This window comes from Passer montanus, unplaced genomic scaffold (genome assembly GCF_014805655.1).
Source record: "Passer montanus isolate IOZ18808 unplaced genomic scaffold, ASM1480565v1 scaffold69, whole genome shotgun sequence".
Lineage (NCBI taxonomy): Eukaryota > Metazoa > Chordata > Aves > Passeriformes > Passeridae > Passer > Passer montanus.
Window position 1 is genome coordinate 5,713,281 of NW_024372036.1, and position 9,271 is coordinate 5,722,551.

The following is a 9,271-nucleotide window of genomic DNA, read 5'->3' on the forward strand; positions in this document are numbered from 1 at the left end:
TAACATAGGACTCGAAAGCGATGGTGCAGCGAGCTGCCTCCTTATCTCGCTCCTCGCTGCTAGTTTAACTCCTTCCGCCAGGCCCAGCGCAGGTTCCTCGGGCCGGGGATTGTTTTCTGTTTGGAAACTGGAGAAGGGGGGAGGCTATCGGCAGGAAAGCAATAGCTCGCTCTCTCTGGAGAGCTGCTCTCCAACAGGCAGCGCCTTGAAATCTATTTAAAGAGAGGGAAAGGCGGGGGTATGCTCCGATCGATGAAAAGGATGGATAATATTTGTCAGCTGCAGACCTTTTTCTTCTCACTTCCCAAAGAAAGGACGGGGGTTGGGGAAAGAGAAGTAATAGGGAGTTTCAAGGCCAGAGGCACTTCCTGGTACAGCCAAATAGAAAAAAAAAAAAAGGGCTAGGGATTATTATTAATTATTTTTATTATTCTTCAGCCGTCAAAAGGACGATCAGGGGACCGTGCAGCCCTCTCTGCCCTCTTCTTCAAGCTCTCACTCCTTTTCCCCCCGCCTTTTTTTCCCCTTTTTCTTTTTTTTTTTTTTTTTTTTTTAACTCTGGTTCCATGCAGGGCTCCAAAGATTTAACCCTTTGCTTGGGGCTTGAGGTGGGTGAGGCACAAAAGCAGACCGTAAAAGCCTTGGACTGAAAAAAAAAAAAAAATAAAAAAAAAGACAACAAGAAAACGCACCCCAACGCAAGCTGAGGGAGAAGTCAGTAAAACGCACCGTTACACACACAGCGACGTGGTTTGGCTTTGGGGAAGACAAGGAGGGGGGGAAGCACGAGAGAGAGACGTAGCCTCGCTCTCCACCGCCCCCCCGGCTCTGCCAGCCCCTCGCCTGGTGCCTGCAGTTGCACTCTGAGTAAATAGTTCCCACACATGGTCCACATTTTGCACAGCAGCAGCGTGTTTCCTCTCGGTCTCTCATTGCTGCTCTCGGAGCAAAGGAAATAAAAGAGAGGGAGAGAGCTTCAGAGGAAGTTCAAAATGAGACGAGCTGAGAGAAGACTCTGTGTTACACACATCCTGAACGAAAGCGAAAGCCCAGCACTTCGGCCCTGTGAGCGCCAAGCTCTCACCTCCTTAGTGAAGTCACCAGCACACGCGTTGGCCACAGCACAGTTAATGCTGGCCACAGCACAGTTAATCGCTTGCACCCGGCCAGACGGGCGCTCACAATAGCCGGGCTGGCTGCGGAGCCCTCCGGAGGGGGCCGGCTGCCCGCTCACCTCCTGCTCGCTTGCCGGAGCGGCTGCGGGGTCGCAGCTGCACGCAGGGAGCACCCCGGGTGAGCCGCGCTCCTTCCTCGCCACCAGGGGATTCTTCTTCCCTGGAAATGGGGGTGCCCGGCAGCCAAGCCGTGTGTGCAGAAATGGCCATGTCCTACACTACTTTCCCAGGACACCAAGCATCCCTGGAGGTGGGACGGGTGGACAGGTTTGCGGTGGGGATGCTTGGTGAGCTCTTAGGAAGGTCTCCACCGTTCCCTGCACTGGTTCACCCCAGACCTGCGAGCCGCTGCTCTCCCCTCGCCTGGGGAGCTGGAAGACAGGGTGCCAGAGCGGAGTGTGCTGCTGGGAAACCATTATCCGGCCTTCTCCTTTTCTCCTCCCTGCAGGCCCCGGCTCTGTCCCCGCCCGCCCCCGAGCCGGGATCAGCCAGATGATCCTCCGGCCGCGGCTGAGTGGCAGCCGCTCCGTGGGTAGCGTTCGGGCTCGGCCACTCCGCGCTCCCGTGACCCCGCCGTGTCTCTCTGCCTCCATCGCAGCCTCCCCGAAGCCCGGTACCCCATCAGCTCTCGCTGTGTGATATTTAAAAGAAGGGTTGCATTCTCCCCAATAGAAGCCCACTCGTTTCCTTGTTGCCAGGAACAAAGCGTACATTCAGAGGGGTGGCTGTTGACGGCTCCCTCTGTATAGCACTGGAAAGCGGGTGGCCTTTGGTTACTGGCAAGGAAAATTCTAATCAGGGTGCTTGTAAGCGGGGCTTTATAGAAGCTTAGTTACAAAAGGCTTACACCAGAGTAATGCAATAACTATAATAACAGCCAGGGAGCCCTAAAGAGGGTGGAATGTGCTTGTGTCTGGATGATTTTCCCCGCTCGCACAGAGAGGGACTGTTTACCGCGAGTGCCATTAAGTATCGCTGGAAACTCACCAACCGCAGACTTATTTCAATATACTTTATTGTTGTATCTGCTCTAAAAGCAACTTGCTTTGGACGACTTCTAGATCGTCCTGGAGGAGAGGAGAGGCCGCCCTCGGGTATTGGAGGAGGCTCTGGGTGCAGGGGTAGTGTCAAGGGTGAGGGAGCTGCGGGTCGGGCTGGCCGGAGCGCGTTCCGGCGGGCAGAGCCGCCGCCGAACAAAGTGGCGAGGAGAACAGGCCCCCTGAGCCCTGCGGCACAAAGCTGCCGGGCTCCTGCCCCCGCAGGAGGTGGCTACGCAGCAGCGACTCCTCCGCGGGCCTCCTCGGCTGTCTCGGCCGATAAGGGCGTGGGGACCCCGCGGGACACGGGGGGAAGGAGGGGAGGAAGCATCGCCCTCCCGCCACTCCGTTGGGCACCCCGGGGCGCGCCCTGGCAGCGGTGACCCCGCTGTTCCGGCTCAGCCGCTCCGGCTTGGCGAGGCTAATGGGATCAGCCGCTGCCCTCCGCCACCGCTGCCGCGTGTTGATTTTTCCACCCTCTCCGCCCAGCCCCGATGCCCGCCGTCCCCTAGCCAGACCCAGCTACCGCTTGGCCGCCGGCGAGGGGCCGCGGCTCCGGAGGGCAGGAAATGGCTTGGCCGGGGAGCCGGGGCGGTCACCCCGCCCCGCCGCGGTCCCGGCGCACGGCGGCGGAGCGGGCTGCGCCGGGAGGCGCCCCGGGGACCGCGGTGGCCCCGGGAGGGACGCGGGAAGCGGGCAGAGCTCCACCACCACCCCCCTCCATTGCCAGCCTCCCCCGGCACCCCCGAGCAGACTTTGCAGCGCTTTATTTTAGCGAAAAAAGAGCGCGGCGAGCAAACTGCTGCTCCGCGCAGGGCAAGAGAAATGGGTTTTTAATAGGCAAGGTCGGCGTGCTTGGCAGCCGGCCACCGCGGCCGGGGAAATAAACAAACAGAGGAGCTGCAACTTCAGGTCGGAGCAGAAGTTGCGCTCCCGGCGGGACGAGCCCGCGGGGCGGGGGAGCGGCCCCGCACGGAGCGGCCGCCGAGAGCATCTCCAGCCCCCTGACCCCTCACCTCGCCCCGCGGCCCGGGGACAGCAGCGGGGCCGGGGCGAGCAACCCCCTGCGCTGCCAGGAGCAGTGCCGGCGGGCTGGCAGCGGGCGGAGGGCAGATGGCCACCCTTCTTTATCGCGTTCCGGCGCTGCCGCACGCCCGAGCGCTGCGGTGCGGCACGGCCGGCCCCGGGGAGGCAGGAAGGGAGAGGGGGAGGCAGCGGGAGCGGAGCCTTCCGATGGCGAAGCGTCTGCCGGAGGGTTTGCAGGCGTGCCCGGGGGTTCCGCTGCCTGCACCGGCGGGGCTCGGCCGTGTCGGCCCCGCTGGCCGCACCGCGGGGGCGCCGCGCTCCCGCTCTGGCGGCGCGTTCCGGGCTCGGTGCCGAGCGCTCTCGGCTGCCGCGCATCAGCCTCCCCGCTGCCTCCCGCCGCCGCCTCGCTGCTCCCGGCTCTGCAGGCGGCAGGGCAGAGCTGACCCCGCAGCTCCTCCAGGGGCACGGACCCCCGAGCGGCCTTCGGGTCTTCCCCCAGGAACGAGCCCGGGCAGGGACTGGGGAAGGAGGGGGCAGGGGTCCGCTGCTCCGATCGCCCTTCCCAAGCCTTTCTGCAGCTCGGCCACCGCAGGCCCGCACGGGGGGAGAGGCCTTCCCCGCCTGAGCAGGGCTTGTGCAGCCCCTCTGCTCGCGGAGGGCTCGGAGGGGACATCACTTTTGCAGCCAGCTGCTAACAGAGCCAGAAAAGCCTCAACGCCCTCGGGGTGAGGAAGGGACTCCGCCTGCCCTCAGCAGAGGAGGACGAAAGGAGCTGTGTCAGGAGAGCCGGGAGCGAAGTCCAAGCCTGGGGAAGCTGGACGAGGGCTCGAGAAGAGGCCGGCAACACTCGCCCCAGCGGTCACAGACCTTTCTTTCCCGGCTCGGCGGTGGCAGGAGACGACCTCTTGCCGCTGCCGTGGCTCCCACCGCAGCACGGCCCGAGCTGGGGCCTCGGTACGCCGGGAGGAGGAACGGGAGCGAGCCGCGCCCCTCGAGCTCCCGCGGAGCCGCGGCCTGGGCTCCCGGGGTGCTGCAAGGCCACCATCATCCCTCAGCCACATCACGGCAGAGGGGAGAACCCCCCCGGGGCCGTCACCCCACGCACTCCTGGCAGCTGGAGACAACGGGGGCTGCGGCCGCTGCCAGGGCGCTCCCGCTGCTCTCCGCCCGGGCAGCCGCCAGCTTTGGCAGAGCGCTCTGCAGGCGGCTCCCAAGGACTCCTGCAAGGGCTGAGAGGGGTCACGGGGAACAGCTGAATAGTGCCATAGGCCGGGCTAAAGCGCGACAGATTCGAGCCAGGGTGGAGAGCAGGGACCGGCCAGGGTGAGGAAAGGGAGAGGTGCAAAGGCCCGGGGGATGGGGGAGACAGGCAAAGCCACCAGCCCGCAAAATGCTGAGCTGGCAGCATGCCGAGAAGCTGGGGAGCTCTGCAGTCCCGACAGCCAGAGGAAGGGAACATGAAGAAGCAGCGTGAATGGGGTAAAGACTGCTTCTTACAGACCCGGAGTGACCTATCGTTTAAAAAATCTGGCTTCCCCTTCTAGTGCCAGGGTGTACCTGCAGGGTACTCTCTGCCTTTCTGTCTCTTGTCCCATTATTCCACTACAGTCGAATCCTTCTGTGACCTACAGCAGCGCTCTGATTTATTTTTAATGCGTTCCGATTCCTGTTCCGTTGTCAAGAGATGCATTGAGATTCATTTTCCATCCCCTGTTTTTCATACTTCTGTTCTGCTGGAGGGACCCGCCAATAGAGTTTAATTCGATTTGATATGATTTAATGAACACCTTTATCTTTTGTTTTTTGCAGAAGGATAAATAATACAACTGCATTCAGCTTTTGCTAAATCAGACATGTTTCCCACCAAAATCCTATCTGGTGACACACACTCACTGTAACATTTCATTAACAACCTCCCTGATTTATTGATTTTTAATATTTGTATTAAATGTTGTGTAAAATTGAACTCAGGCGTTAGAAGAGATTGTGCACGTCACAAGATATGACTCCTACTTAATTGTTATTTTTTTTTTCTCGGTCCTGGAACAACAGTTGGAAAGAGGCCAGCAGGAGGGGAAAAAAAAATTAAAAATAAATTATAAAGGGCAGTGCCCGGGAGAGTGTGGGGGAGCTGGAGAGAAAGTGCAGCCCTGAGGGAGGGAAGGAGGGAGGGCAGCAGGGCCTGGCTGACGTTCCACCGAGCCCCCCAGGCCCCTCGGGGGCCGCCCCCTCCCGCCCCAGCGCCCTGGGCCGGAGCGGCCACCCGGCCTCCCTCTGCCTCCCCTGCTCGCCCAGCTCGCTCGTTCCGTGTCGCCTCCCTCCCTCCCGCTCCATATGGTTTCTCCCCTCCTCCTCCTCCTCCTCTCGCCCCTCCATGCTGTCTCCGTGACGCTCCCCACTCCACGCTACTTCTCCATTTCCCGGGGGAGCGTTTCCCCGCAGAGCGGCCCGGCTCAGTGTCTGAGGGGCTCATGCAGCGTGGAGGGGCGAGCGGGAACAGCAGGGGATGGCTGGGGGTCAGGAGAGGGCCGTGAGGAGGGGTGGCAGCCAAAACTCCCGGCCAAAATGTTTCCCGGGTGTGCGGTAGAGGAGCTTGAAGAAGTTCATCTCCCCCACACTCCCCTTGTTCTTGTTTTCTTTTTCTCTCCTCCCCTTCTCCCCCCAACCCCCCCGGCCGCCACCAGGAATACGAGGCATTCAGAGATCAACATAATTCACCTGCATCAAAAAAAACCTCGCGAGCTATAAACTAGCGGCTGATCCTCCGCTTAGACTGGTGTTTAGCCGTTCATGCATCATGAGTGTCAAATAAATGCCTGATTGAGGCCCTCAGCGGAGGAATTAGCTTTCCTTGTGCTGGAAATGCATAATAGAGAAAGTGCTGAGGCATCCTCCCCGGAGTTAGCTCGGGCTCCGCTCCCTGCTCTCATCGTTTCGGGAGTTTTTCCCTCCCTCATTCCGGGTCCGTCCCCCTCCCCACCCTCCAGCCGCCCTTATCAGCACGCCCAGCTGGCCAGGGGCGAGGGAAGCCCTCCGGTGCGTCCCGGACCGAGGGGGCCGGCTGAGGGCACAAGGAGCAGCCGAGCATCGCAGCCGTGCCCCGGGGCCCCGCTCTGCCCCGCGGGGAGCGCTGCCTCGCCCGCCCCAGGGCGGGGGGACCTCAGCGAGCTCCTTGTCGCTTGGCCGCCCTTCCGCGCCGGGGGCCTCATCCTGCCGCCGGGCACGACCCAGCCCCGACGTTTGGTGGCGAAGAGGGCGGGGAGGGAGGCTGGCGAAGCGCTCTGCTCCGCAGCTCGTCCCCCCGGCGGGGCTGGGCAGGCGGCCGAGGCACACAGGGGTTAAACCGCGCCGCGGCCGGGAGGAGCAGTTAAAGAGCACGGGCTCGCAGATGCTTTTCAGGCCTCGATGTCTACCGTTTTAAATTAAAAAAATGCACCCGGCCCGACCATGCACCAGTGACCTGCAATTTCCCCTTCTTTTCAAACTGAAATACGGCCAAACTATCTTCAAGTTAACTTAGGGGCTGGGGACGGGGGTGGGGGAGGTGGGAANGTGGGGGGGGGGAGGAGGAAATCGCTCTGGGTTGAGATCTCTGTGTCAAGTTTCATCCCCTCCTGACATGTCTGGCTCCGTGCCAAAGTCCTGAAAATGGAAAATTGGGGAAGGGCGGGCTGCGAGGGGTGGGTGGAGGAGCAGGGGGGGTGGGGGAGCGGGCCGGAGCTCTCGGCGGAGCGGCAGTAGCGAGAGGCTCCGGCCGAGAGGGATGCATGAACGAGCCCGTGTGAGCGGAGCGGCATCTTCCGCCATCCGTTCCGCCGCCCAGGCGCGTGGAGAGCCGCGGCCGCTGCCATTGTTACCGGCGGGCGATGCGGGGACCGGAGCCGCCGCTCCGGCGAGAGATCAATAGCCCCTGACAGCGCCTCTTCGCAGCCACAGCTCGGCACACTGGATTCGGCGGACGGCCGCAGGTCTGTGTCGCTCCCTTTCGCGGGAGTTCCTTTAAATCACGGCTCCACTCCCCCCTCGCCTCTCCCGGGGGATGTTCCCGACCGTCCCCCACACAGCAGCCCTGCTCGCTCCCCCTCCCGCCGCCGGCTGCGGCCCCGGCTCGGCCCGGCGCGGAGCTCCGCCGGGGGAGGGGGAAAACTCCCCGCTGAAATACTTTCGGCACGCTGCGACTTTGCCAGGAGGGGTCTTGGCGTCGGATCTTTTGTCTTGGGGACTTCGGCTTCGTGCCGCGGAGCGGCTGGCGGCTCTCCCGGGAAGAGACTCCGGGCAGAGCGCCGGGGAGTCCCGGGCTGCCGCCGCGGCCAGCCGTGCCTCGGTGCCCCGCTGCCAGCGCCCGGCCCGCACTTCTGCGGGCTCGCCCGCCCCCGGATCCCCTTTCCCGCCGCAGGAGCCGAGGGCTGGGGCTGGGACCTTCCCTCCGGAGCTCCGTTCCCCCTCCCCGCGGCGCCCGCGGGTGGTGACCGTGACAGTGTCCCCACGCGGGGGCTTGGGGGGGGCGTGTGTCCCTCGCCAGCCGCGGTGCGCCCCTCCAGGGGCCATCCCGGGAAGAGGAGCAGGGGACAACTCCGGGAGCCAAGGCGCTACTTTCCAGCTGCCGCCCTCCCCTGCGGCCGGGAGCGTGCGTGCGGAGCCCCTGGCGCTCTGGGGCCGCCTTCCCCGGGGACACCGGGCAGTGCCACATCGTCCGCGGGCGCCTGCGAGCCCGCGCTTTATTATTTTCCATCACCACTTTCCTCCCCCCCGCCGCCCCAGCCAGAGACGAGCCGGTGTGCGTGTGTGCAGGACGAGGTTATCGCCAGCTCGAGTCATTATTTCCAGGCCGGCTGCGGCGGGAGAATCTCTCCCAGGTGGAGCCGGTGCGGGGGAGACAAAGGCCGGAGTCCGGGGTGCGAGCGACAAGTGCGGGCTCGGCCGGCCCCGGGGCTCTGCCGGGACCGCGGGGCGCTGCCGCCGCCCCGGGGAGCGCGGAGCAGGTCTTTCCGAGTTACATTTGTTGCATTTCCGAGTTGTATTTTCAGTTATACGGAATCTACTTTTAGGCGATTGTTTTTCCCTTTCCACTTGTTTGTCTCCTGCTAGCCTCGTAAACTGCCTCATGATTTATTACCTAGGCTAAGTGCTTAATTTGTGAATATGAAACAGATTAAAAGGAGATCGGCGTATTTTAGCAGTCAGGCCAGAGCAAAGCCCGGCAGCTGTTTCGAGTTTGTAGGCATCTCCAGCCCGGTCTGCAGTGATCAGGGGGGTATCCCCGGGCTCTCTCCGAGAGGCCCACCGCCCGTGCGAGCTGCTGGAGCGGAGACCGCCGCGGGATGGCCGCTCTGGGCTGTTTCTGGGGGGGACAAACATGCGACTGATGCCGTCAGTCCAAGGGAAAGCCGTGGCTCTGGGCTCCAGCAGCGGTCCCCGCCGCGGGCGGGCTCTGCCGGCGGAGGGCCCAGCAGGCACGCAGGGGGTTAACGACGGCTCTGCCCTCTCCTTCAAAGGACTCACTCGAGATAGAGTAAATACGGTCGGGGCGGGGGGGATGTGTGTGTGTGCCGCTCGGGCCACATGATGCAAAAGTAAGACAAGCACACTCCGGAGAACAAAGGCTTCCTACCCCCTTCCTCCCCCTCCCCCCCCAAATCTGTCTTAATTCTGCAAGTAAACTTGAGCAGCTATAAAACAAAGGCGAACGATGAAAGTTATAGCCAAGGGACAATCAAAATAAATACCTTTGATGCAGTCCAAGCACGCACTTGGTATTTTCTGGAGCTCCCTGCTACCCCCAGGCAGCCAGGACATGGAAGGCTCTTCCTAGGACGGGGGTGACTCGCACGCCCGGGGTTTTGGCTCGGGCTGGTGCAGGCCACGTTCTTCAGCCCAGAAAACTGCCCGGGGCCAGCAGCACCCTGGGTGAGGCAGGCAGGGGCAGTGCCGTCGGGGCTGGGGCAGGGGGCGGCAGCAGCGGGACAGGGATCCTCCGGGTGTCCTCCGGGTGTCCCCCGGGCTAAGCCAGCAGGGGCGAGAGAGGTCCCGGTG